The sequence below is a fragment of the Suncus etruscus genome, chromosome X (assembly GCF_024139225.1).
Source record: "Suncus etruscus isolate mSunEtr1 chromosome X, mSunEtr1.pri.cur, whole genome shotgun sequence".
Lineage (NCBI taxonomy): Eukaryota > Metazoa > Chordata > Mammalia > Eulipotyphla > Soricidae > Suncus > Suncus etruscus.
Window position 1 is genome coordinate 55530363 of NC_064868.1, and position 25447 is coordinate 55555809.

At 38.8% G+C, this 25447-nt stretch overlaps 1 non-coding gene across 1 annotated transcript; it reads right to left on the bottom strand.

The window, feature by feature from the left end:
• Positions 1–1601: 1601 nt before the first annotated feature.
• Positions 1602–1764, bottom strand: LOC125999798 (U1 spliceosomal RNA). Its single transcript, XR_007492268.1, has one exon. It is a non-coding gene; the product is annotated as a U1 spliceosomal RNA (small nuclear RNA).
• Positions 1765–25447: the final 23683 nt, after the last annotated feature.

The following is a 25447-nucleotide window of genomic DNA, read 5'->3' on the forward strand; positions in this document are numbered from 1 at the left end:
AAGTTCATTGACTGCTGTAACATTCTAGGCAAGAATGGTGAACTTCAATTGCTTCTGAGACATATATAAAAACAGAAATGACTCTTGGGACTTGAGCCATAGCAAAGAATTAGAGTTTGTCTTGCATGCAGCCAACCAGGGTTTTATCCTTCATATCCCCTGAGCCTGCCCGGAGTAATTTCTGAGCATAGAACTTGGAGTAACTCCTGAGCACTGCTGGTGTGGCCCCAATCCCCTTCCAACAGAAATGACAGAAACTAAGTCTACATTCTCCCAATCCTATTCAATGTAACTTTTTAAGGGCAAGAACTGGGAACTGAAAGACAGTAAAATGTGATACCCTTCCAGTAACAGTATTGCAAGTCATAGTGCCTAAAAGGAAAAAAGGTAGAAGATAGACAGACAGACAGACAGACAGACAGACAAACAGGCACAGAAATTCTGCCATAAAAGCAGGCTACAGAAATTGGTGGCAGAAATGAACACCAGTGAAAGAATGGGTGTTGTAACATTGTATGACTGAAACTCAACTATCAATAACTTTTAACTATGTATCTCATAGTTCTCTAATGAAAAAGATAAAAATAAAAATATATTGATATTCCAAAACCCTCCCTTTAGAACTGGAGAGAAAGAGGCCCAGAGAAGGGTCATACTCCCTGTCAACTATTTTATTTGGCCATGTGTTTCTGAAGGACAGAATTTTTTATCTTCCAATTCATGCCTCCCCGGAGATCCTGCCAGTATGTAGGCAGTTGAAACCTTGAACTGAACTGCCCAGAATGGCTAGGACTAGAAGCTAAGCCTTTTGACCCACAGTTTATAATGTTTTCCATGAAAATACTTCATATAATTTACTTCAACAGACATTTATTTTGTATCTCTGAGTTTCAAACCTGGAGCTAGAACAAGAGATGAGCAAGAGGAAGACTGAGCTCTCAAGGAGCAAACAGTTCCTCATTCGAGCTGGGGTTTCCCCTTTTGGGCCTCACACCTGCTGTTATTCTTCCATACTTAGAAAACCTTTTTTCCCTACCGCTGACTTTGCCTACTTTTCAACTATTAATTTTTTAGAACTTAGTTTAGAATTGAAGCTATAGCTCAGCAGCAGAGCACTTATCTTGCATATGTTCCAGCTCTGCAAACAAAAGAAAAATAAAAAACCTCAGTTTATACATGATTTCATCAATTTCTCCAGGACAATCCTATGATATCTTCTCTCAGAGTCTTTCTTTGTCGAACTTAGAAGCTACATGATTACATATTAATTTCTTTAGTCCTTGGCCCCCCTAACTAAACTGTTAATCTTACAAGGGCAGGTACTCCATATGGTTTTAGTTAACACTCTGACACAGATCTGTCAAAAGTTTGGTACATGGTTAGGTAAGCCATAAGGAATCCATGTTTCTTGAATGCATAAATGAACAATTTCATAGGGATATATATTCATCTATAGTATTAAAGAGGCCAAAATAATAGTGAAAATGTTCTTGCTTTATTTTATTATGACATGGATTCAATCTAAGGCCTTTTACATGTAAAACGTGTTCTGTACCTCTGATTAATATAACCAGAACCACTGAAATGAATTCGTTTTTTTCCAGGGGAGAGCGCGAATGCAGTTCCCCATTACCACAAATTATGCAGTCGAGTTTCCCACATTTGGGGAATGGCAGGGGTCAGCACATCCAGAGTGCAAAGGATAAGCCTCACCCTGGGAAAGCCACCTTCGTGATCATGGTATCTCCCCTGCCAGGTAAGTATTGAAATGAATTCTTTAGGAAGGAGGATGCCAGCTCCTCTATCAACAAGCTTGTAGAATTTTACACTACTGCCAGAAAAGGGAACCATAGAATGAACAGCATAATCATGTGGACAGCAATAATCTTGTGAAAACATCTTTGTGGACAGACAAACCAAACCTGTGAACACTTTATTCCCATAGTTCCCTAGAAGCGGGACAATTCATTCACATTATGACATACTAAGAATCTGAATGTTGACTTGGGATTGAGAACAATTTAGAAAATCAGACAATGTTAGGACTAGCAATGCCAAATGGAAAGTTCCTATATCCCTCAACATACTCCTCTCCAGGAGAGACTGAGAGGAGAGGATGGAATGAGAAGACAGTTTCATTCCTTTCTTTCTTTTTTGTCACACCTGGTGATATTCAGGAACTACTCGGGCTCCCCACTAAGAGATCACTCCTGGAAGCGCTCAGGGCATCATATGAAATGCCGGGATTGAACCCGAGTCAGCAGCATGCAAGGCAGGCAACCTAACAGCTATACTCTAGCCCTGGTCCCCTGTTCCACACTTCTGGGGGTGAGGGGTAGACCCAGTTAAAGGCACAGAGTGTGTTGCCCTCTAGTGGTAGTGGCGATATGATGATGATGATGATGATGATGATGATGATGATGATGATGATGATGATGGAGGATGTGGTCTTGCTAGAGTAACCAGCCTTTGCAGTTGTCTAGAATTATTTTAGTCTCCACAGATCTATAGAAGCTTACAGATGCTAGACATTTTCCAGATAAGGAAAAATAGTCTAAGTAAAAGAAAATCACTTCCTTATTGAACATAAGATTAAAAATTAATGGCAGAACTAGGATCTGCATCTAGGTATCCAGACCCACAGCCCTGTTGTTTTTTGCCCTGCCTAGAATACTAACACCTCTTTCGTCAGTTTGTTTAGCCCTACATCCTCCAGGAATCCTTCCCTTAGCCACCCCTTAATCTTTTCCAAGATCTTCCCCTCTAAAAGTCTGAAACAATCATTTGGTTCATAGCATGTGATACAGAGTTCCCCATTTTCCCTTTCTTGTGCTGCAATCTTGATGACTTGGGGGTTGCATGCTTTATTTGTGATGCTTGCTCACACTTGGTTCTGATCTACCAGAGATTGCACACAAAATCAGGGGATTACTGAGAGGAGAGTGGGGGTCACCAATGACAATGCTGTTAATATTGCATTTGGAATGTGAGATAGTGCCAGGGCCTGTGGCCTCATACCTGTCAAGAAGGTGGGCATTTTACCACTGAGCCACCTTCCTGGAATCTGACAAGTTCTTTTTTAAAAAAAAATCTTTAAATGCATAATCAGGAGAAAAAAAAAAGGAAAGCTCCATGGTCCCCACAGTGAATGGTTCCCTGCTCATAGACAGGAGATAAATCTCTGAGCAGAAGAAATGGGAGTTCCAGGCTTGTCTAGAGTGCTGAGGAAAGGGAATTAGGCAATCCAAAGCAAGGAAAAAGTAAAGAGAGGCATTCACAGTCACCAGGTGGGATGCGTTTTGAGAGCTAAAAGCTGAGCAGAGTTGAGTTTCAAGATGAAAAGGGAATAAGAGCCTTCTTCACCTCAGGAATAGTTTTATCACTTACAGAATTTCTTTCTTCCTCTGGTCCCTGACAAGGACCCCCTTAAAACAGCTCTTGCCTCTTAAGCTCCACTGAGTCAAATTTGCAAACTCCCACATTTCTGTAGAAACAGCAGAGAGCAGGAGAGAAGTAAAAAGGAGAAAAATCCACCCACATACCAACAAACTGGAAAAAGAAATAACTCAGGCCTTGTCTCACTCAGCTGTTGGCTTGCTCCCTCCCACTGTGGTGGCTGCTCCTGCCTCCTGGACAGTTTTCCTTCCCTTCCAGAGCTGCCTTTTGTCAATACCTCTTCCCCACCCAAGCTACAAGAGGGAAGGTCCTGGAGCTTAGGAATAAGAAAAGTAGAATAAAGAACTGGCAGAGACACCAAATTGTAATGTGATCAACCACAAACTTAGTACTTGTCTCTAAGCCCCAAACAATACTAGGGACCTTCTAATCGTTTTAGAAAAAGAAATCAAGAACTGTTAAGCAGCTTCTCCCTCAAATGATGTCCTCAACCTCTCCCTCCTCCCTAGCCCACTCTCTCTACTACATCTGTCTACAATTGCATTTTTATGTCTTGTTAACCAAACCATACACTTCAACATTTTTACAGCCTATTCGTTTGGTGGCAGTGTGGAATCTCAAACACTGCTCAAGAAGTCAGGGAAGGATAAGTTGGGGTGTGTGGCTACCAAACAATTCTGTATGAGGGTGTAGAAAATGTAATGGTGTTCTGTCCTGCAGTTCCACAGGTAACTAGGTCACTCCAGAAGTGCTGGGGGCTTCTAGGACCACATTTAGTGGTGCTGGGATGCGGTTCTTCAGAGTTGCATTGGTGATGCTCAGGGGACTATGTGGTGTTAGGAACTGGTATTGGTACATGCTAAACTGGCACTCTAACCACTGTACTATGTCATGGCCTCTCACACCCTATTTTTTCTTCACTTTTTGTTCCTGTTGATGGGAAAAGAGGAGCTCTGGAACTCATACTTATTAGGATGATCTTCATTATACAAATAATACAGCTGAAAATCCAGAAAGGGAAGAAAAGCCTGATTACTATACAGATGAGGAAACAGTTTTAGTCTGTGAGTTTCTAGATTACAGAAAGAGGAAGAGCAGGTTAAAGATAAAAGAAATATTTAAATGAAAGCCTTGTGACTTCTTTTAAAATCCTTATTCCCCTATGCATACACAAACTACAGAGGCAGGAGCTGCACTCAGAAGACTGCACATGCCAGGACTTCTGGGTTTCTTCCACTGGTATGTTGGGGACTCTGGGCAGGACAACTAGCCATAGGCCCCCTAGACTGACCACTTAGTCCAGGGGACTGAGATCCCCCCCACTCCAGATTGGTCTTCAGGACCAGGCCTGTTAAATCGCACCTGGGGGGAGTGTTGGGGAAACAAACTCCTGTCGTATGCATACTGGACCCCATTCAGAGGTTCTTTTCTTACTAGTATTCATTTTCAAAACATATATATATTTTAACTTCACCCAAAAATGTTCTTAATTCTTGATTGTTTCTAGGGAAAAAAATGGAATGCCCTAGATTTGGAGGATAACATTCAAATAGGTCTAAAATCAGTGTATATGTAGACACACACACACACACACACAGTGGTCCTCTCTGACTGCCAAAGCTCCTTCTACTCCCTCATCTCCCAATCCAGATTCGTTATCTTCCCCTTAATTAACCCTCTTTACCCTCAGTTCTTAACTTGTTAGGCACCAAGACCGACCTTTAGCCCCAACAGATTCTGCCCTTTTGCACACCCCTACAAAGCTCATTTTTACTCCTTAACTCTCTCACCCCCAACCGTCAGTACCCACATTTACTCTTTTTAACTTCAGTACTGCAGTCCTAATCACAGATCAAAGTCATGCATTGGATTTAACAACCCCCAACTATTTCAAAAGACATAAAATGGACACATATGTCAGACATAAAATGGACACTTATGTCTTTTGAATATTTTATGTATATTTTCTTTGACAGCTATAACTCTTACTAAGTATTCTTTTACAGTGATGATTCTACCCACTTTCTATCTTTCCTTCTCTTTTCTTTGAGCTGTTCAATAAGGAATTTTGGTGAAAGAGTCCCTCAGTTTAATGCTTATGATTGAACCATGTCATGGGGATTGTTAGACTTGTTCTTACAGCCCCGATATGCGCCAATAATGCCACGTGGCATTGTTCCTGGTTTGCATAGGTACATTAAAATGAGAAAATACTATACATACAAATAAGTTCTTATCTAATAGAGATCGGAACACACAAATCTTGTAGTGCAATGGGACCTCACACTCTGAACATTGATATAATGACCAGGCACAGGCCTCAGAAGAATGGGCATCCTCCATTCACCCTGAACCAGGGAAGTTATCTATGAAACATCCAAGGTTTTTATAGCAACATCTGGAAGCAATTCTCTACCAGGGAAGACCCTACCAATGCTCTGACATCGACCTGCTCAAAAGAGACTTCCCTTAACACTAAGAAGACTTGACAACAACAACCTGCTTACAGGACAGGGCTCTCTTCACTGCCCTTTAATTGTGAGATAAAACAACAGGACACTCTGCACCATCCTGACTGCAATGTAGGATATGCAGATTCCAGGATCTTTAATACACAAACATGATACCAACAACAGAGACTGTGTGAAAAATAAAAGTGTAATGGCACTACAAACAATGACTTGGATTGGACAAACTAGTTTTCCTGGAGCCTAGAGTTGGTCTTATGCCAGGAAACTTCAGGGGTAGGGTCTCCTTGTATTTAGGCCAAGGCTTTTCCTTTCCATGTCCCTCATATTTTGGTGGGCCTATGCAAACAATAATTGCCACTCTAACACTGTTTTTACTGTGCTCCTTTGACTCTAATCCTTAAGAAAAACAACCCACTTAAACTTTTGAGGTTAACTTAAGCTAATATGCATGTGCATGGAAATGTATAAAAGTATGTTGCCTTCAATTCTTAAGGAGTTACATAAGTTTTATGGCTTTAGATTGCTTTGTGTGCTGCTAAGAAATATTATGTATTACAATCTGGGGGCTTGTGGGACAAAGTAATTGTATATGGGTTCTGTTTTATTTTTCTTAATGTTCTTTGGCTGAAAGTTCAAAGTTCAGATATCAGCAAGGGGATTTCTGAGAATTCTGTTTATGGGCGATTGTCCTTCCATTGTAACTTTACCTTGTCCTCTTTCTTTGCATCTTTGTTCTCATAAATAAAAATAAAAAATTCAAAAAAATAGGCAAAAGCCGGATCCCTGTGTGTGACAACAGGCGGGGAAAATCCACGAAAGTACACCGGCCCAGTGGGGCCCAACTGTGAAAAACTGTGAGTTTGACCTGTATATGTCTGTCTACTGTCCTCTTGCGTGAAACTCTTGCGAGTGGGGCAAAAAGAGGCTCCAGAAAACTCGCTCGCCCAGACGCCATTTTCAGGGAGGGACTACAGGCATGAAAACCGGCATAACTTTGCAAAAGCCGGCTCCCTGTGTGTGACAACAGGCGGGGGAAATCAATGAAAGTACACCGGCCCAGTGAGGCCCAACTGTGAAAAACTGTGAGTTTGAACAGTATATGTCTGTCTACTGTCCTCTTGCGTGAAACTCTTGTGAGTGGGGCAAAAAGAGGCTCCAGGGGGGCCGGGCGGTGGCGCTGGAGGTAAGGTGCCTGCCTTGCCTGCGCTAGCCTAGGACGGACCGCGGTTCGATCCCCCGGCATCCCATATGGTCCCCCAAGAAGCCAGGAGCAACTTCTGAGCGCATAGCCAGGAGTAACCCCTGAGCGTCACAGGGTGTGGCCCAAAAACAAAAAAAAAAAAAAAAAAAAGAGGCTCCAGAAAACTCGCTCGCCCAGACGCCATTTTCAGGGAGGGACTACAGAGCATGAAAACCAGCATAACTTTGCAAAAGCCGGCTCCCTGTGTGTGACAACAGGTGGGGAAAATCCACGAAAGTACACCGGCCCAGTGGGGCCCAACTGTGAAAAACTGTGAGTTTGACCTGTATATGTCTGTCTACTGTCCTCTTGCGTGAAACTCTTGTGAGTGGGGCAAAAAGAGGCTCCAGAAAACTCACTTGCCCAGACACCATTTTCAGGGAGGGAATACAGAGCATGAAAACCGGGATAACTTTGCAAAAGCCGGCTCCCTGTGTGTGACAACAGGCGGGGAAAATCCACGAAAGTACACCGGCCCAGTGAAGCCCAACTGTGAAAAACTGTGAGTTTGACCTGTATATGTCTGTCTACTGACCTCTTGCGTGAAACTCTTGCGAGTGGGGCAAAAAGAGGCTCCAGAAAAGCACTTAGCTCCGCTTCACTACGCGGCTGTGCACTCTTTCTAAGGAAAGAACACCATTGCAACAAGAAGGAAAAATTACACTAAGAACGGTGCTATATCACAGAAGCAAACATTTCTCTCCGAACTGTCTTCTCTGTTGCATGCTTGGGCCTAAGATTTGACCCAGTGTGAGGCTTCATCCACGGAGGACTCCCCTCCCTTAGAGGCAAGTCAGCCCATCCAGAAAGGGAGGAGCCAGAGGAGTGTGCTGCCTGCATCATATAGACAATGAATACCACCACAACACATAGAAAAACCCACAATACAAGTGTGACAATGGGGAAACAACGCAGGCCAGCATCAGACATAGAGAATGAAGATGACAATTCTGAGGACCAGATAATGACCAAGCAACTAATCAACCTCTCAGATAAGGACTTTAGACTAGCGATATGGAAGATGCTCAACGGACTCCAAGAAACCATGGATCGAGTTGAACAGAACACTAATAAGAACCAAGAAAATATGAAGACAGAAATCACAAAACTCCAAACTGAAACAACATGTCAACTAACAGGACTGAAAAAGTCAGTAAACGAAGTGAATGACAAAATGGATAAGCTCTGGGACAGGGTATCAGAAGCTGAGAATAGACTTGGTGCTGTGGAAGATGAGATTCATAACAATTCCATACAGCAGGAGAGATTAGACAAAAAACTTAAAGCAAATGAGCAGACAATGGAAAAATTAGTCAAAGAATGGGAACAGATGAAAATAGAAGTCTATGATAAGATCAACAGAAACAACTTAAGAATCATTGGAGTCCCAGAGACCCAGGAAGAAAATTTCCAGGAAGAATCAACGGTCAAGAACATCATTAAAGAGAAACTTCCAGAGCTAAAGAATATATGTGATCAAATCCTGCATGCCCGAAGAGTACCAACCAAAAGAGACCCCAGAAAAACCACCCCAAGACACATCCTAGTCACAATGACAAATCCCACAGATAGAGACAGAATTCTGAAAACAGCAAGATCAAAAGGGGAAATCACGTTCAAGCAAGCTTCCCTGAGATTTACAGCAGACCTGTCACCAGAAACACTCAATGCCAGAAAGCAGTGGTGGGATATTGTGACAAGACTGAATGAAATGAATGCTTCACCCAGAATACTATACCCAGCAAAACTCACTTTCCGGTTTGACTGAAGAATACAGGGTTTCACAGACAAAAAACAGCTCAGAAACTTCACAGACACAAAACCAGTCTTAAGAAAAAAACTGAAAGACCTAATCTAAGACAAGACTACCCAAAAGACACACCAAATTTCAAAATAAAGATGGCGTTAAATCCCAGGACAATTCTTTCTCTCAACGTCAATGGACTAAATGCACCAGTTAAGAGACACAGAGTGGCTAAATGGATCAAAAAACTCAATCCAACCTTCTGCTGCCTACAAGAAACGCACCTGAATAGTCAGAACAAACATAGACTCAAAATAAAAGGCTGGAGAAAAATTATCCAAGCAAACAACACCCATAAAAAAGCTGGAGTGGCCATACTAATATCAGATAATGCAAACTTTATACTCAGGAAGGTTGTAAGGGACATAGACGGACATTTTTTATTAATCAAGGGGTATGTAGAGCAGGAAGAATTCACTCTCCTAAACATATATGCACTGAATGAGGGCCCAGCAAAATATTTAATACAACTGTTGACAAATCTGAAAAATAATATCAACAACAGCACAATAATTGTGGGGGACCTTAACACGGCTTTGTCAACACTGGATAGGTCAACCAGACTGAAACCCAACAAGAATATACTAGACCTGAGGAGAGAAATGGAAGAAAGAGGCCTAGTGGATATATATAGGACACTCCATCCCCAGAAACCTGGATACACATTCTTCTCCAATGTACATGGGACATTCTCCAGGATAGACTACATGCTGGCACATAAAACATACCTCCATAAGATCAAGAGGATAGAAATTTTGCAGACTACCTTCGCTGACCACAAGGCTCTGAAATTATTTGTGAACTCCAAAGGGACTCAGAAGAAACACTTTAACACCTGGAAGTTAAACAGCCTCATGCTCAATAACCAGTGGGTCCGAGATGAAATCAAGGAGGAAATCAAAAGGTTCCTGGAAACAAATGACAATAAAGACACAAACTATCAGAACTTATGGGACACAGCAAAAGCAGTACTGAGAGGAAAATTTATAGCTTTGCAAGCACACATCAGGAAGGAAGAAGGAGCTTACCTGAGTAGCTTAATGACACAGCTAATAGAACTAGAAAATGCTCAACAAACGGACCCAAGAATAGGAAGACAGAAGGAAATAACAAAGCTGAGAGCAGAAATCAACGAAGTGGAAACCCAAAAAACAATCCAAAAGATCAACGAAAGCAGAAGTTGGTTCTTTGAAAAAATAAACAAGATTGATAGACCACTGGCAAACCTAACAAAGAAAGAGAGAGAAACTTGATAACTCGTATCAGGAATGAAAAAGGAGAGATCACTACTGATATGACAGAGATTCAAAGGGTAATCAGAAACTACTTTGAAAAACTCTACGCCACTAAAAATGAGAACCTGGCAGAAATGGATAAATTCTTGGACTCTTATAATCTTCCACGGTTGAAGGAAGAGGATGTAGCATATCTAAACACCCCCATCAGCATTGATGAAATTAAAACAGTAATCAAATGTCTGCCGAAAAACAAAAGCCCGGGTCCAGATGGATTCACTAATGAATTCTATCAAACTTTCCAAGAGGAACTACTGCCAATCTTGGCAAGACTCTTTCATGAAATTGAACAAGCAGAAACACTCCAAATAGCTTTTATGAAGCCAACATCACCTTGATACCTAAACCAGACAGAGATGCTACAAAAAATGAAAATTACAGACCAATATCGCTGATGAATGCAGATGCAAAAATTCTCAACAAAATCTTGGCAAATAGGATTCAATGCCTCGTTAAGAAGATCATCCACTACGATCAAGTAGGTTTCATCCCAGGAATGCAAGGCTGGTTTAACATCCGTAAATCTATCAACATAATACACAACATCAATAACAAGAAAAATAAAAACCACATGATCATATCAATAGATGCAGAGAAAGCATTTGATAAGGTCCAACACCCATTCTTGATCAAAACTCTCAGCAAGATGGGAATGGAGGGAACCTTTCTCAATATATTGAAGGCCATCTACCACAAGCCAGTGGCAAACATTATCCTCAATGAAGAAAAACTGAAAGCCTTCCCTCTAAATTCTGGCACAAGACAAGGCTGTCCTCTCTCACCACTCCTATTCAACATAGCACTGGAAGTACTTGCTATAGCGATTAGGCAAGAAAAGGATATCAAGGGAATCCAGATAGGAAAGGAAGAAGTCAAGCTCTCACTGTTTGCAGATGACATGATACTCTACTTAGAAAACCCTAAAGACTCTATCAAAAAGCTTCTAGTAACAATAGACTCATATAGCAAGGTGGCAGGCTACAAAATTAACACACAAAAATCAATGGCCTTTCTATACACCAATAGTAATAAGGATGAAATGGACATTAAGAAAACAACCCCATTCACAATAGTGCCACACAAACTCAAATATCTTGGAATCAACTTGACTAAATATGTGAAGGACCTATACAAGGAAAACTATAAAACTCTGCTCCAAGAAATAAGAGAGGACACACGGAAATGGAAACACATACCCTGCTCATGGATCGGCAGGATTAACATCATCAAAATGGCAATAGTCCCCAAGGCATTATACAGATTTAATGCCATCCCTCTCAAGATACCCATGAAATTCTTCAAAGAAGTGGATCAGACACTTTTGAAATTCATTTGGAACAATAAACACCCTCGAATAGCTAAAGCAATCATTGGGAAAAAGAATATGGGAGGAATTACTTTCCCCAACTTTAAACTGTACTACAAAGCAATAGTTATCAAAACAGCATGGTATTGGAATAAGGACAGGTCCTCAGATCAGTGGAATAGGCTTGAATACTCAGAAAATGTTCCCCAGACATACAATCACCTAATTTTTGATAAAGGAGCAGGAAATCCTAAATGGAGCAGGGAAAGCCTCTTCAACAAGTGGTGTTGGCACAATTGGATAGCCACTTGCAAAAAATTGAACTTAGACCCCCAGCTAACATCATGTACGAAGGTAAAATTCAAATGGATTAAAGACCTCGATATCAGCCCCAAAACCATAAGATATATAGAACAGCACATAGGCAAAACACTCCAAGACATTACAGGCATCTTCAAGAAGGAAACTCCCCTCTCCAAGCAAGTGAAAGCAGAGATTAACAGATGGGAATATATTAAGCTGAGAAGCTTCTGCACCTCAAAGGAAATAGTGCCCAGGATACAAGAGCCCCCCACTGAGTGGGTGAAACTATTCACCCAATACCCATTAGATAAGGGGCTAATCTCCAAAATATACAAGGCACTGACAGAACTTTACAAGAAAAAAAACATCTAACCCCATCAAAAAATGGGGAGAAGAAATGAACAGACACTTTGACAAAGAAGAAATACAAATGGCCAAAAGACACATGAAAAAATGTTCCACATCACTAATCATCAGGGAGATGCAAATCAAAACAATGATGAGATACCACCTCACACCCCAGAGAATGGCACACATCACAAAGAATGAGAATAAACAGTGTTGGCGGGGATGTGGAGAGAAAGGAACTCTTATCCACTGCTGGTGGGAATGCCGTCTAGTTCAACCTTTATGGAAAGCGATATGGAGATTCCTCCAAAAACTGGAAATCGAGCTCCCATACGATCCAGCTATACCACTCCTAGGAATATACCCTAGGAACACAAAAATACAATACAAAAACCCCTTCCTTACACCTATATTCATTGCAGCACTATTTACCATAGCAAGACTCTGGAAACAACCAAGATGCCCTTCAACAGACGAATGGCTAAAGAAACTGTGGTACATATACACAATGGAATATTATGCAGCTGTCAGGAGAGATGAAGTCATGAAATTTTCCTATACATGGATGTACACGGAATCTATTATGCTGAGTGAAATAAGTCAGAGAGAGAAAAACGCAGAATGGTCTCACTCATCTATGGGTTTTAAGAAAAATGAAAGACACCCTTGTAATTATAATTTTCAGACACAAAAGAGAAAAGAGCTGGAAGTTCCAGCTCACCTCAGGAAGCTCACCACAAATAGTGATGAGTTTAGTTAGGGAAATAACTACATTTTGAACTGTCCTAATAATGAGAATGTATGAGGAAAATGGAGAGCCTGTCTAGAGTACAGGCGGGGGTCGGGTGGGGAGGAGGGAGACTTGGGACATTGGTGATGGGAATGTTGCACTGGTGATGGGTGGTGTTCTTTACATGACTGAAACCCAAACACAATCATGTATGTAATTAAGGTGTTTAAATAAATTTTAAAAAATTCAAAAAAATAAAAATATATAAATATATAAAAATATCTGGGGCCAGAGAGATAGCATAGAGGTAAAGCATTTGCCTTGCATGCAGAAGGATGGTGGTTTAAATCCCAGCACCCCATATGATCCCCCAAGCCTGCCAGGAGTGATTTCTTAGTGTAGAGCCACAAGTAGCCCCTGGGCACTGCCAGGTGTGACCCAAAACCAATATATGTAAAATCTGAGCTAATTATAGATTAATGTTTAAATGAAACTGAATTGTACTGAATTATGGTGGAAGGGTAGTTTCCCAGCTCTCTCTTTTCTCTAATTATTCTCCTTTCTCTCTATACCCATAAGTTCATGCATACAAAGCATAACCATTAGTCCTTAGAACTCTTTACCTGCCTAATGAAATTAGTTTTTAAATATTTAAATTATGGGGCCGGAGAGATAGCATGGAGGTAAGGCGTTTGCCTTGCATACAGAAGGACAGCAGTTTGAATCCCGGTATCCCATATGGTCTCCCGTGCCTGCCAGGGGCAATTTCTGAGTGTAGAGCCAGGAGTAATCCCTGAGCGCTGCCGGGTGTGACCCAAAAACCAAAAAGAAAATTTAAATTACATCCTGTAATTTTGCTCAATTGATTTATTCATTACTTAATTTTAAGAAGGGGCGTGTGTCTGTGTCATTGTGTGAGAGAGATTTTTTTACACATAAGATTTATGTCATTTGTAAATAGACATATTCTTACTTCTTGGTTTCAAAACTGAATACCTTTTTATTTGACTTTTTTATCCCTAATAGTTTTACTAGGATTTCCAGTGTTGTGTTAAATAACTGTAACATCTTAAGGACAGAGAGGGGACAAAGTGAGAAGACAGAGAAGGAGATATTTTGCCTTATGTCGACAATCATTGCTTCTTTTTTTTTTTTGTTCAGTTTTTGGGCCAGCGTCCAGGGCTTACTCTGATTCTGTGCTCAGAGATTGCTTCTAGCAGGCTCGAGGGACCATATGGGATGCCAGGAATTGAACCCGGTTCTGTTCTGGGTTGGCTATGTGCAAGACTGCTGTGCTATCTCTCCAGCCCCCAATCAGTGTTTGATCTGTGATACCCAATATGGAGTACCAGGAGTGATCACTAAGCACATAGCCAGGAGTAAACCCAGAGCACCACCACATGTGACCCCCCCAAAAATAACAACAAAAAAAGACAAAGAGATAAGTTATCAGGTACTTCTTTGGATGCAGTTTAACCCAGTTTAATCCCTGTCATGATGTATGATCCACTAAATACATCCAGAGGTCACTCCTGAGCACAGAAAGATGACACCTGAACATTGATAGGTATGGAACAAAGAACAAGTATTTTAGCCTTGTTTTGTTTTAGCTTACTGTTTTATTATTAATTATAAAACTAATTATGAACTTCAAAAAAATCCTTATTCCTAGGGGCTGGCAAGGTGACGCTAGAAGTAAGGTGTCTGCCTTGCAAGCGCTAGCCAAGGAAGAATTGTGGTTGGATCCCCCGGCATCCCATATGGTCCCCCCAAGCCAGGGGCAATTTCTGAGCACTTAGATAGGAGTAACCCCTGAGTATCAAATGGGTGTGGCCCGAAAAAACAAAATAAAGTTTAAAAAATTCTTATTCATATTATTTAATTTCCTTATCTTATTGCACAGTGTTTCCAGTTTAATTCTTGGGTAAAGGGGGAAACCTCTGTTTTATTACTCATACTAAAGGAAAATGTTTCAATGGTTCATCATTATATAAGTTTGCTGTAGAATTTTGGAGGATGCTTTATTCTAAAATCACATTAAGGATGTTTCTGCTTATCCCTAGTGTGTTAATAACTTTTTTGGTCACTAAAGTAGCTTAAGTTTTACCAAATGCTCTATATGTATCTTTTCTAATAATTATAAGTTTCGTTATTTTCTCATTTGTTTATATGGTCAAGAATGTAGCTGAAGAGAAAGATGACATTGACATTTCTTTTTTTTTTTTTTTTTGGTTTTTGGTTCTTGGTTTTTGAGCCACACCCGGCGGTGCTCAGGGGTTACTCCTGGCTGTCTGCTCAGAAATAGCTCTGGCAGGCACGAAGGACCATATGGGACACCGGGATTCGAACCAACCACCTTTGGTCCTGAATCGGCTGCTTGCAAGGCAAACGCCTCTGTGCTATCTCTCCGGGCCCGAAAGATGACATTTCTAACAAAGCCATTCAAAGAAACATTGACTGGATTAAAGTCAGCTACAAGAGCATGAAATATTCAAAGAAAAGTGCAGCCATTCAATAAATATCTAGGTGCCAAGCTCTATTCTAGGTGCTGACAAATTAGTGGTTCCCCTGCTGCCTAGGAGTTCACATTTTAGAGAAATGATTACAGATACAAACAACAAACACATGAATAAGAACATGTCAAAAAGCCAAAAGTGCTCAGGAAACAAATAAAACAACACAGACATAATATATGATTGGGTGGGATATTGAAGTGATATTGATGGCAGTAATGTAATTATTTCATAAAGACCTAGAGGTATTTCATTTCAGGCAGGATGAAATGAAAGGACAATTGTTAGGGTGGAAATGATCTTGGTATACACAAAGAACTCCAGGTTGAAGTTTTATTAGAGAGATTAAGAGGAGAGGCTAGTACCAGGTGAGGTCAGAAATCTTTGGAACAAATTTATATAGGGTTATTCCATATCACAGAAAAACATTCAGATTTTATTCTAAGTACAATTAAAGTAATTGGAGTATTTTATCTGGGAATGACATAATTTTATCTATGACCATATTTTCTAATTGTGTAGAATAAAGTACACTGGGACAAAGCTATAAACCAGGGGTGGTGAACAAGTTCAACACAAAGAGCCAAAATTTTAAACTGTGAGAGTCAGAGAGCCACACCATTCAGTGACCTGCCAAAAACAGACAAACACTCACACAAAAGCATATAATTTTAACATTAATATATTAAACACATATTGCATTTTGCCATTTTGAGTGAGGGTAAAAATCCTGTTCTCCACCCCTGCTATAAACAGATAACAGTAGACCAATCTCCAATATCAGAAAAAAATATTAGGAAAGTTTCTGAAGTAAAGATAAAATGTCAGATACAAATTTCTCAGAAAATGAAATCTGCAGCTTTGTGAATGGACCTCTTAAATGAAATCAGTAGTATGCTGGATCATTATGAAGAAAAAAACCTCTGCAAACAGGTATGCCAGTAAGGGGAGGGGGAAAGTTATAAGAATAGTTAAAAGATAGAATTTAAAAAAAAGAATAGTTAAAAGAAAGTTAAAGTAGTTACAAATGAGACATTGTGATAGACTACTAATGACTCAGAAATACAGTGGACAAATTTGGAATGTATTTTTATCTGAACAGTTCTTTACTACTAAAATGGTAGTAAACAAAATTGGACAATTTATAGTATCCAATTTCAAGTAAATTACATTACAATGTTATAGTATACAATAAATATTGGTATTTATTTGTTTATTGAACATTATAAGCATATGATTGATGGAAAAAACTGAATATATTTTGAAGTAAATAAAAAACTTGTTGATGAATTATGGAATAAGGAAAAGAAGGAAATAAAAAAGGAGCATCTTTACTTTTTATTTTAGGCACATTCCCCATTCTGGGGAAATGGCCCACATATCTCTGCTTCAAGTGTGTATTTTGAACTTTTCTCCACTCTGCAGAAGCTAGTCTGTAAAAGATGTTAAGAAAATGAAATTAGGGGCCGGAGAGATAGCACAGCAGTGTTTGCCTTGCAAGCAGCCTATCCAGGACCAGGACCTAAGGTGGTTGGTTCGAATCCCGGCGTCCCATATGGTCCCCCTTGCCTGCCAGGAGCTATTTGTGAGCAGATAGCCTTGAGCACAGCCGGGTGTGCTCCCCCCCAAAAAAAGAAAATGAAATTAAATAAAAGTTCTTCAAATGTTATGTTATAAATAAGAGAACATTAAGGCCTATGATATCTTAAACAAAGGCAACTATACTTAGGGCTGATCTTACATCTCCAATGTTGGTCTTCTCACTCACTTCCTGGAGTTCCTCTTCTATAGAAGAGGTATTGAGGTCTTGATTTTATGTCCTCACGAACCAGTTCTTAATAGCAGTCCTAAAAGGGCAAAGAAGTAGTCTTAAGGAGAAATAGTCCTTTGTAGTGACTGCATCTAATCAAAGTAAGATTAAAGGGCCGGAGCGATAGCACAGCAGTAAGACATTTGCCTTTTATGCGGCCAACACAGGACAGACCCTGCTTAAATATCGGCATCCCATATGGTCCCCTGAGCCTGCCAGGAGCAATTTCTAAGTGCAGAGCCAGGAGTAACTTCTGAATGTCTCTGGGTGTGACCCAAAAACAAACAAACAAGCAAAGAAAAAAACACAAAGTAAGATTAAATTGAGAAAAACTCATGGAGTTAGAGCAATAGTTCTGAACTTTTTTGCATATCTGAGAATGTAAGAAAAACTTTGTAGTTCACACTTGCCCCTCAAAAATACTGATGTACACAACTATACACATTTTCCCCATAACTCAACATTTATATGTCTGTGTATAAATACCTATGTTGAACCTAAGAGAATATTTAGAAGGTAAAAATCAATATGATTAGTGAGTGAATTGAATGTGATAGTTATCAGAATGTGTTAAAGAGTAATCTTGGTCTTATAGCTGAGGTAGCTAGTGGATGATAGAATGATTCACCGAGACAGAGAACAGTCAAAATATAACAGGTTTTAGGACAAAAATACTGAATTCATTTTTGTATCTATTGGTTTTATGTTTATAAAATAACCAAGGGAAGACATTCAGTATGTAGTTGGTTATAAACACCTGAAATTCAGTAATTGAGTGTAGGCAAAACTTACAGTATTAAAAAATCATCACCAGGTAGATGGTTATTAAAGCCACAGAGATGAATGATTATCACCCACCTGAACTGTGCTGGGAAGAGAAGAGAGGCTTCTACATAAGGGCAGAGAAAGAGGATCACAACAAAGGAACTGAGAAGAAGCTAGAGCAATAACACAGTGGGTAGACCGTTTTTCTTGCATGTGGTCGATTCGGGTTCTCATATGGTCTCCTGAGAATTCCAGGAGTGTTTTCTGAGCAGAATCAGGAGTAATCTCTGAGCAGAACCAGGTGTGTCCCTCCAAAAAGGGTTGAGAAGTATTGGCAAATAAAGAGTGGCAGACAAGTCTGCCACTTGTCCTGACATTAGGTTTGTCTTCCCTCTATCCAAACCACGTGAATTTATACCTAATATTTCCAGGCATATTGATCTTAGCTTTTATTTTTCTTAGGAGAGTGTGATGTCATAGAAACCAAAGGAAAATTACATTCCAATCAAAAGAGTGGGACTAAAAGAAAATTCAAATAAATAATCTAATCATATTACTTGAGATATTAGAAAAAGAATGGCAAGTGAATCCCAAAGAAAGAAGAAAGGAAATAATTTAAAAAACAGCACAAATGAATTATACAAAAGTTATGAGTGACTGGAATAATAATACAATGAGTGGGTGCTTGCCTTGCATACAGCCAACCTGGATTCAATTTCTGACATCCTATGTTTCCCCTAAGCAGTGCCAGGAGTACTTCCTGAATGAAGAGTCAGGAATTTCCCCCTTAGCATTTCTGGGTGCACCCCCCCAAAATCAATAAAACAAAAGATTAATTAAATCAGAAGCTGAGTTTTTCTTTTCAGAATAAACAAACCTTAAATATATGAGAAAAAGGGGAGAAAAACAGGTCTAAAATCTAAACCCTCAAGTTCTGACTCTGAACACTAGTGAGACAGGTTTTAACAGAAGGCACTCTGCAAAATAATCAAACACACATTTAAAGAAAGAAAAGACTTTAAAAATTCTCAGGTTACCCTAACTCCAGTCTGCAGATCACCCTGCTAGCAGCCGCACAGCAAAGCTCCCGGAACAAAAGACCACCCCTTTCTTTCCATCCTCACCTTTTATCTATGGAAAAATGTCACACCTAAAAGGTGGAATCATTCGGTTTCACTACCAATCAAAGGTGCTGCATACAAACAGATAGCAATGAAATGGTAAAAATTACAACAGCTACCTCAAAAATAAAAATATATGCAATTATTATAAACAAATTTATGCCAGTAAGATAGAAAACCTAGACAAAATGGATAAATTTTAAGAATCTTATGACTCCCAACAAGCCTGAAAAAGGAGAAAGAAGGAAGCCTGAACAGAACAATTATAAAAGATGAAAATGAACTACCTCCAAGAGTTTTCCCAACCTTTTTCTTCAGTCTGCCACTTGTCCTGACATTAGGTTTGTCTTCCTTCTATCCAAATCACCTAATATTTCCAGGCATATTGATCTTAGCTTTTATTTTTCTTAGAAACTATACAACCTCAAATCTCAATTGAACAAACTGACAAATTATTGGCTTATTTGTGTTATACTTAGGTAGTCTCGCTTGTTTAGGAAAATAACCTCTAAATTAGATACACCTCTAGCCATCTTTTATAAAATAAATTTTATAAATCTACCTGAATCTCCATGATTCTAACCTACTAAATGCAAAGAACAATGGTGTAACTAAAGGAGACACCTGATTGGGGATATGGAGAGACATATTGGTAAATCTCCAAGTCCACCAAAACACCTGAGCCATACAAATGATGAACTAAAATCAATTTAATGTTTTAGCAACAGGCATTAAAAAGTTGCTAGCCTGCAAAATTAAGCAATCTATAGAAAAGCAATTTAACCAACTCAAAGAAGAACTCTTCAGGAAGATGAGAAAATTTATAAAAATGGAACAGAAGGAACTAAAAAACATGTTAGCAAGCCATAGTAGCAGAATTATGCAAGTGGAAAATTGTATAAATAAAAGTGAAGATGAATTACAAGCCAGCATTTTTAAGAAGTCATAAAAAGAGAGACAAAAACAATAGAAGAAAGAGAGGTACCTAAACAAAGAAAAAGAAAAATAATCTCCGAATTATAAGAATATCAATATTTCTATAAAATAGGCATTATGTTATAGGTAATATATAATATATAGGTATATTATAATATAGGTCTTAGACGAGAAAAGGAAAGAGGAAGAAAAAGTAGTGAGGTAGATAATAGCAGAGAACATCCCACTCTCTGGAAAGTAGCTCTGTACAAATCCAAGAGATAAAAAGAGTGCCAAACAAAATAGACCCTAACAAGAAAAACACTAAGATATATATATATATATATATATACATATATATATATGTATATATATGTATATATATATATAGTAACCCAAATAGCAAAAAATAAAGACTGAGATGGATTCTTTAAAACAGTAAGAAAAAAAACCTTAAGAATAAAGGAAAGAACATAAGAATAAAACCAGAGATCCCATTTTAAACAATACAGGCAAGAAAAGAGTGGAATAAACTACTGAATAAAAGAAACGTTCAGCCTAGAGTCCACTATTCAGCAAAATTTTTATTTACATGGGAGGGATAAACATTCTTAGACCAAAAAACAAAACTCACAATATTCATGTTAACTAAACTGACTCTAAATAAACTACTCAAAGATAATTATATAAACCAAAAACCCAATTGTAACAGCAACAACCCTACACAATATAATGGGACAAGAGCCCTTTCTGTCTATAGTTGCCTTAATTATCAATGGACTAAATGCTTTCATAAAAGGCACAGAGTAGTGGGTTGCCTCAGGAAACTAAACTCAACCATCTGCTGCCTGCAGTAAACACATTTAAAAATTCAGGATAAAAACAGGCTCAAAGTAAAAGGGTAGAAAATAATTACACAAGCTACTGGGAAACAAAAAAAGTTGATATAGCCATACTTATATTAGACCAGATGGCATTCAACCACAAGAAGTTACTGAGACATAATGGACACTTTTGATTAGGGGAACAATAAAATAAGAAGTATTAACTATGATCAACATTTATGCATCAAATGTAGTCAGCAAGTTATGTAAGGCTTTGCTCACAAACTTAGAGAAACATTTGGATGGAAACATAATAGTAGTGGGAGATTTAAACATGACACTATTACCAATAGACAAATCGACTAGGCAGAACAATAACAAAGACATAGAGACCTAAATTAGAAACTAGAAGAACTAGAACTAATAGATCTTTACAGGGCCTTTCATCCTCAAAAAGCTGAAAACACATTCTTCTAAAGCGCACAAGAAACATTCTCTAGGATAGACCACATTTTAGGACACAAGTCCAATTTACATAAAGTCACAAATATAAGAATTATATCAGCACTCTATCAGAACACAATGCCAAAAAGAGCAAGATTGGTTATGAAATGATGTGGAGAAAATCTAACACCTTGAGATTAAACAACATCTGTTCAACAACAGCTGGATTAAAGAGGAAATCAGGAAGAAATATAGAGATTCCTTGAGACTAATGATAATGAAGAACAAATTACAAAAATCTACGGGACACAGAAAAACCAGTAATTAGGAGGAAACTCATAACAAGACAGGATAATATTAGGAAAGAAGAAAAAGATAAAATCAACAACCTAAAGGCACACCTTAAATATCTGGGAAACCAACAATAAGGAAACCAAACACAAAATCAGAACAGAAATCAAAATATAGAAACAAGGAAAACAGTACAACGAATTGAGCCCCTTAAGCTCGGCAGACATTTTGGGGCTTCCCCGGACTTGCTTCAACCTGGGAACTTTGATCTTCTCTGGCATTCATCCCCTGATGGCTTGCCTCGGCTAAGGTGAGTGTTTCCAGGCTGGTGTTGCGGATAAAGCTGACTGCTGGGCCCCTTAGGCTCGGCAGACATTTTGGGGCCTCCCCCAGCTTACTTCAACCTGGAAACTTTTATCTTTTCTGGCATTAATCCCTTGAGGATTTGCCTCGGCTGAGGTGTGTTTTTCCGGCCTGAGTTGTAGATAAGACAGATTCTACTGGGCCCCTTAAGCTCGGCAGACATTTTGGGGCTTCCCCAGGCTTGCTTCAACCTGGGAACTTTGATCTTCTCTGGCATTTATCCCCTGACAGCTTGCCTCAGTTGAGGTGAGTGTTTCCGGGCCGAAATTGCAGATAAAGCTGACTCTGCTGGCCCCCTTAAGCCCACCTATAAGGGGTAGAAGCAGAGGAGTGCGGCCGCTCTGCTCCGCTTCGCTGCTGTGCACTCCACCTAGCCAATGAATACCACCACAACATGTAGAAAAACCCACAGCATGACCAACTTCAGCCATAGAGAATGAAGATGGAAACTCTGACGACCCAACAATGGCCAACCACCTAAGCAGTCTTTCAGAAATAGAGTTTAGAGAAGAAATATGGAAGTTGCTCACAGAACTCAAAGAAAGTATAAATCAGAACACTAATAAAAATCAAGAGAATATGAAGATAGAAATCAGAAAACTCCAAACTGAAATATCAGGTCAAATAACAGGTCTGAAAAACTCAGTAGATGAATTGAAGAACATAATGGATGAGCTTTCCAACAGGTTAAAAGCAGCTGAGGATAGAATTAGTGCGCTGGAGATGAGATGCATAAAAACATTACACAGCAGAAGAGATTGGAAAAAAGCCTTAAATCAAAGGATCAGACAATGAAAAAGTTACTCAAAGATTATGAGCAGATGAAAATAGAAGTCTTTGATAAACTCAACAGAAACAACTTTGGAATCATTGGAGTCCCAGAGACCCAAGAAGAAAATCTCCAGAAAGAATCAATGGTCAAGAACATCATCACAGAGAAACTACCAGAGCTAAAGAAAACATGTGACCAAATCCTGCATGCCCGAAGAGTACCAGCTAAAAAAGACCCCAGTAGAAACACCCCAAGACACATCCTAGTCACAATGATGAATCCCACAGATAGAGATAGAATACTGCAAGCAGCAAGATCGAAAAGGGAAATTACATTGCAGGAAGCATCCTTGAAATTTACAGCAGAACTGTCACCAGAAACACTCAAGGCTAGAAGGCAGTGGTGGGATATAGTGACAAAACTCAATGAAATAAATGCTTCGCCAAGAATACTGCACCCAGCAAAACTCACTTTCAGGTTTGAAGGAAGTATACATGGCTTCACAGATAAACAACAGCTCAAAAACTTTACAGACTCAAAACCAGCCTTAAAAGAAAAACTGAAAGATCTATTCTAAAGGCAAGACAGAACAAAAAACACACCAAACTTCTACACAAAGATGGCAATAAATCTCATGACAATTATTTCTCTCAATGTCAATGGACTAAATGCACCCGTTAAGAGGCACAGAGTGGCAAAATGGATCAAAAAACTGAAGCCAACCTTCTGCTACCTACAAGAAACAAACCTGAATAGTCAGAATAAACATACACTCAAAATCAAAGGCTGGAGGAAAATCATTCAACACCTTTAAAAAAGTGGGGGTGGCCATACTAATATCAGATGACACAAAATTTATACTCAGAAAAGTTGTAAGGGACAAAGATGGATATTATATACTAATAAAGGGATTTGTACAGCAGAAAGAAATCACTCTCCTAAACATACATGCACCCAATGAAGGACCAGCAAACTATTTAATACAATTGTTGACAAATCTGAAGAAAGATATCAGTAATAACACAATAATTGTGGGAGACCTCAACACAGGCTTGTCAACACTTGATAGGTCAACCAAATGGAAACCCAATAAAAATATACTAGACCTGAAAAGAGAAATGGAAGAAAGAGGCCTAGTAGATATATATAGGACACTCCAACCTCAGAAACCTGAATACACATTCTTTTCCAAAGCACGTGGGTCATACTCCAGGATAGACCATATGCTGGCACATAAAACATACCTCCATAAAATCAAAAAGATAGAAATTTTGCAGGCTACCTTTGCTGACCACAAGGCTCTGAAGTTAGATGTGAACTACAAAGGGACACAGAAGAAAAAAATTAACACCTGGAAATTAAACAACCTACTATGGAACAACCAATGGGTCCAAGATGAAATCAAAGAAGAAATCAAAAATTTCCTGGAAACAAACGACAATTAAAACAAAAACTATCAGAACCTATGGGATACAGCAAAAGCGGTACTGAGAGGAAAATTTATAACTTTGCATGCACACATCAGGAAGAAAGAAGGAGCATACATGAATAGCTTAATGACGCAACTTATAAAATTAGAAAATGATCAACAAAAGAAACTAAAAATAGGGAGACAGAAGGAAATAACAAAGCTGAGAGCAGAAATCAATGAAATGGAAACCCAAAAAACAATCCGAAAGAGCAACAAAAGCAGAAGTTGGTTCTTTGAAAAAATAAACAAGATTGATAGACCATTGGTAAAACTCACAAAGCAAAAGAGAGAGAGAAACTTGATAGCATGTATTAGAAATGAAAAGGGGGAGATCCCTACAGATACTGCAGAGATTCAAAGGGTATTCAGAGAATACTTTGAGAAACTCTATGCCACTAAATATGAGAACCTGGAAGAAATGGATAAATTTTTGAACTCATATAACCTTCCATGGTTGAATAAAGAAGATGTAGCATATATAAACACCCCCATCACTATTGAGGAAATTAAAACCGTAATCAAAAATTTGCCCAAAAACAAAAGCCCAGGCCCTGATGGATTCACGAATGAATTCTTTCAAACCTTTCAAGAGGAACTACTACCAATCCTGGCCAGGCTCTTTTATGAAGTCGAAAAAACAGGTACACTTCCAAATAACTTTTTTTTTTTCAGAGCAAACTAAAGTTGTTTTTTTTGTTTGTTTGTTTTTTTAAAGTAAGAATTCATTTAAAGGACAAAATTGATTAACATAATGAGGTAAACTAATATAACATAATATAGTGACATAACATAACATATAATATAATTGATATAATAATAATACATGTAAGTCAAAGAAAATTTCTGATTAAAAACACAATTTTTTTTTCATAATGGCTTACATATCTTTCACTGTAGTATTTTGGGTACATATTCACATTGAATCAGGGGAATACCCATCACCTAATATGTCCTCTTCTCAATCAAAAATCAAATATGCTGAAAATAGGCAGAGTCCTGTCTAGAGACTTCCAACCTCAGTTTGAGAGAGGATGTGAAAAAAGTAATTAAAATACCACAATACAAAAAAAATATCGAATTAAATAACCGATAAGCACCACAGCAATAAAGACAGGCACCACACAATAATCTCGGTTCTGAAATCAAATCATACTCAAGTGCAAAAAAAAAAGAGAAAAACAAAACAAAATAAAATAAAATAATATTGGAGACATCAACCGTAATCTCCACACCAAAATAAAGACGTCAAAAAAATAGATCATTTA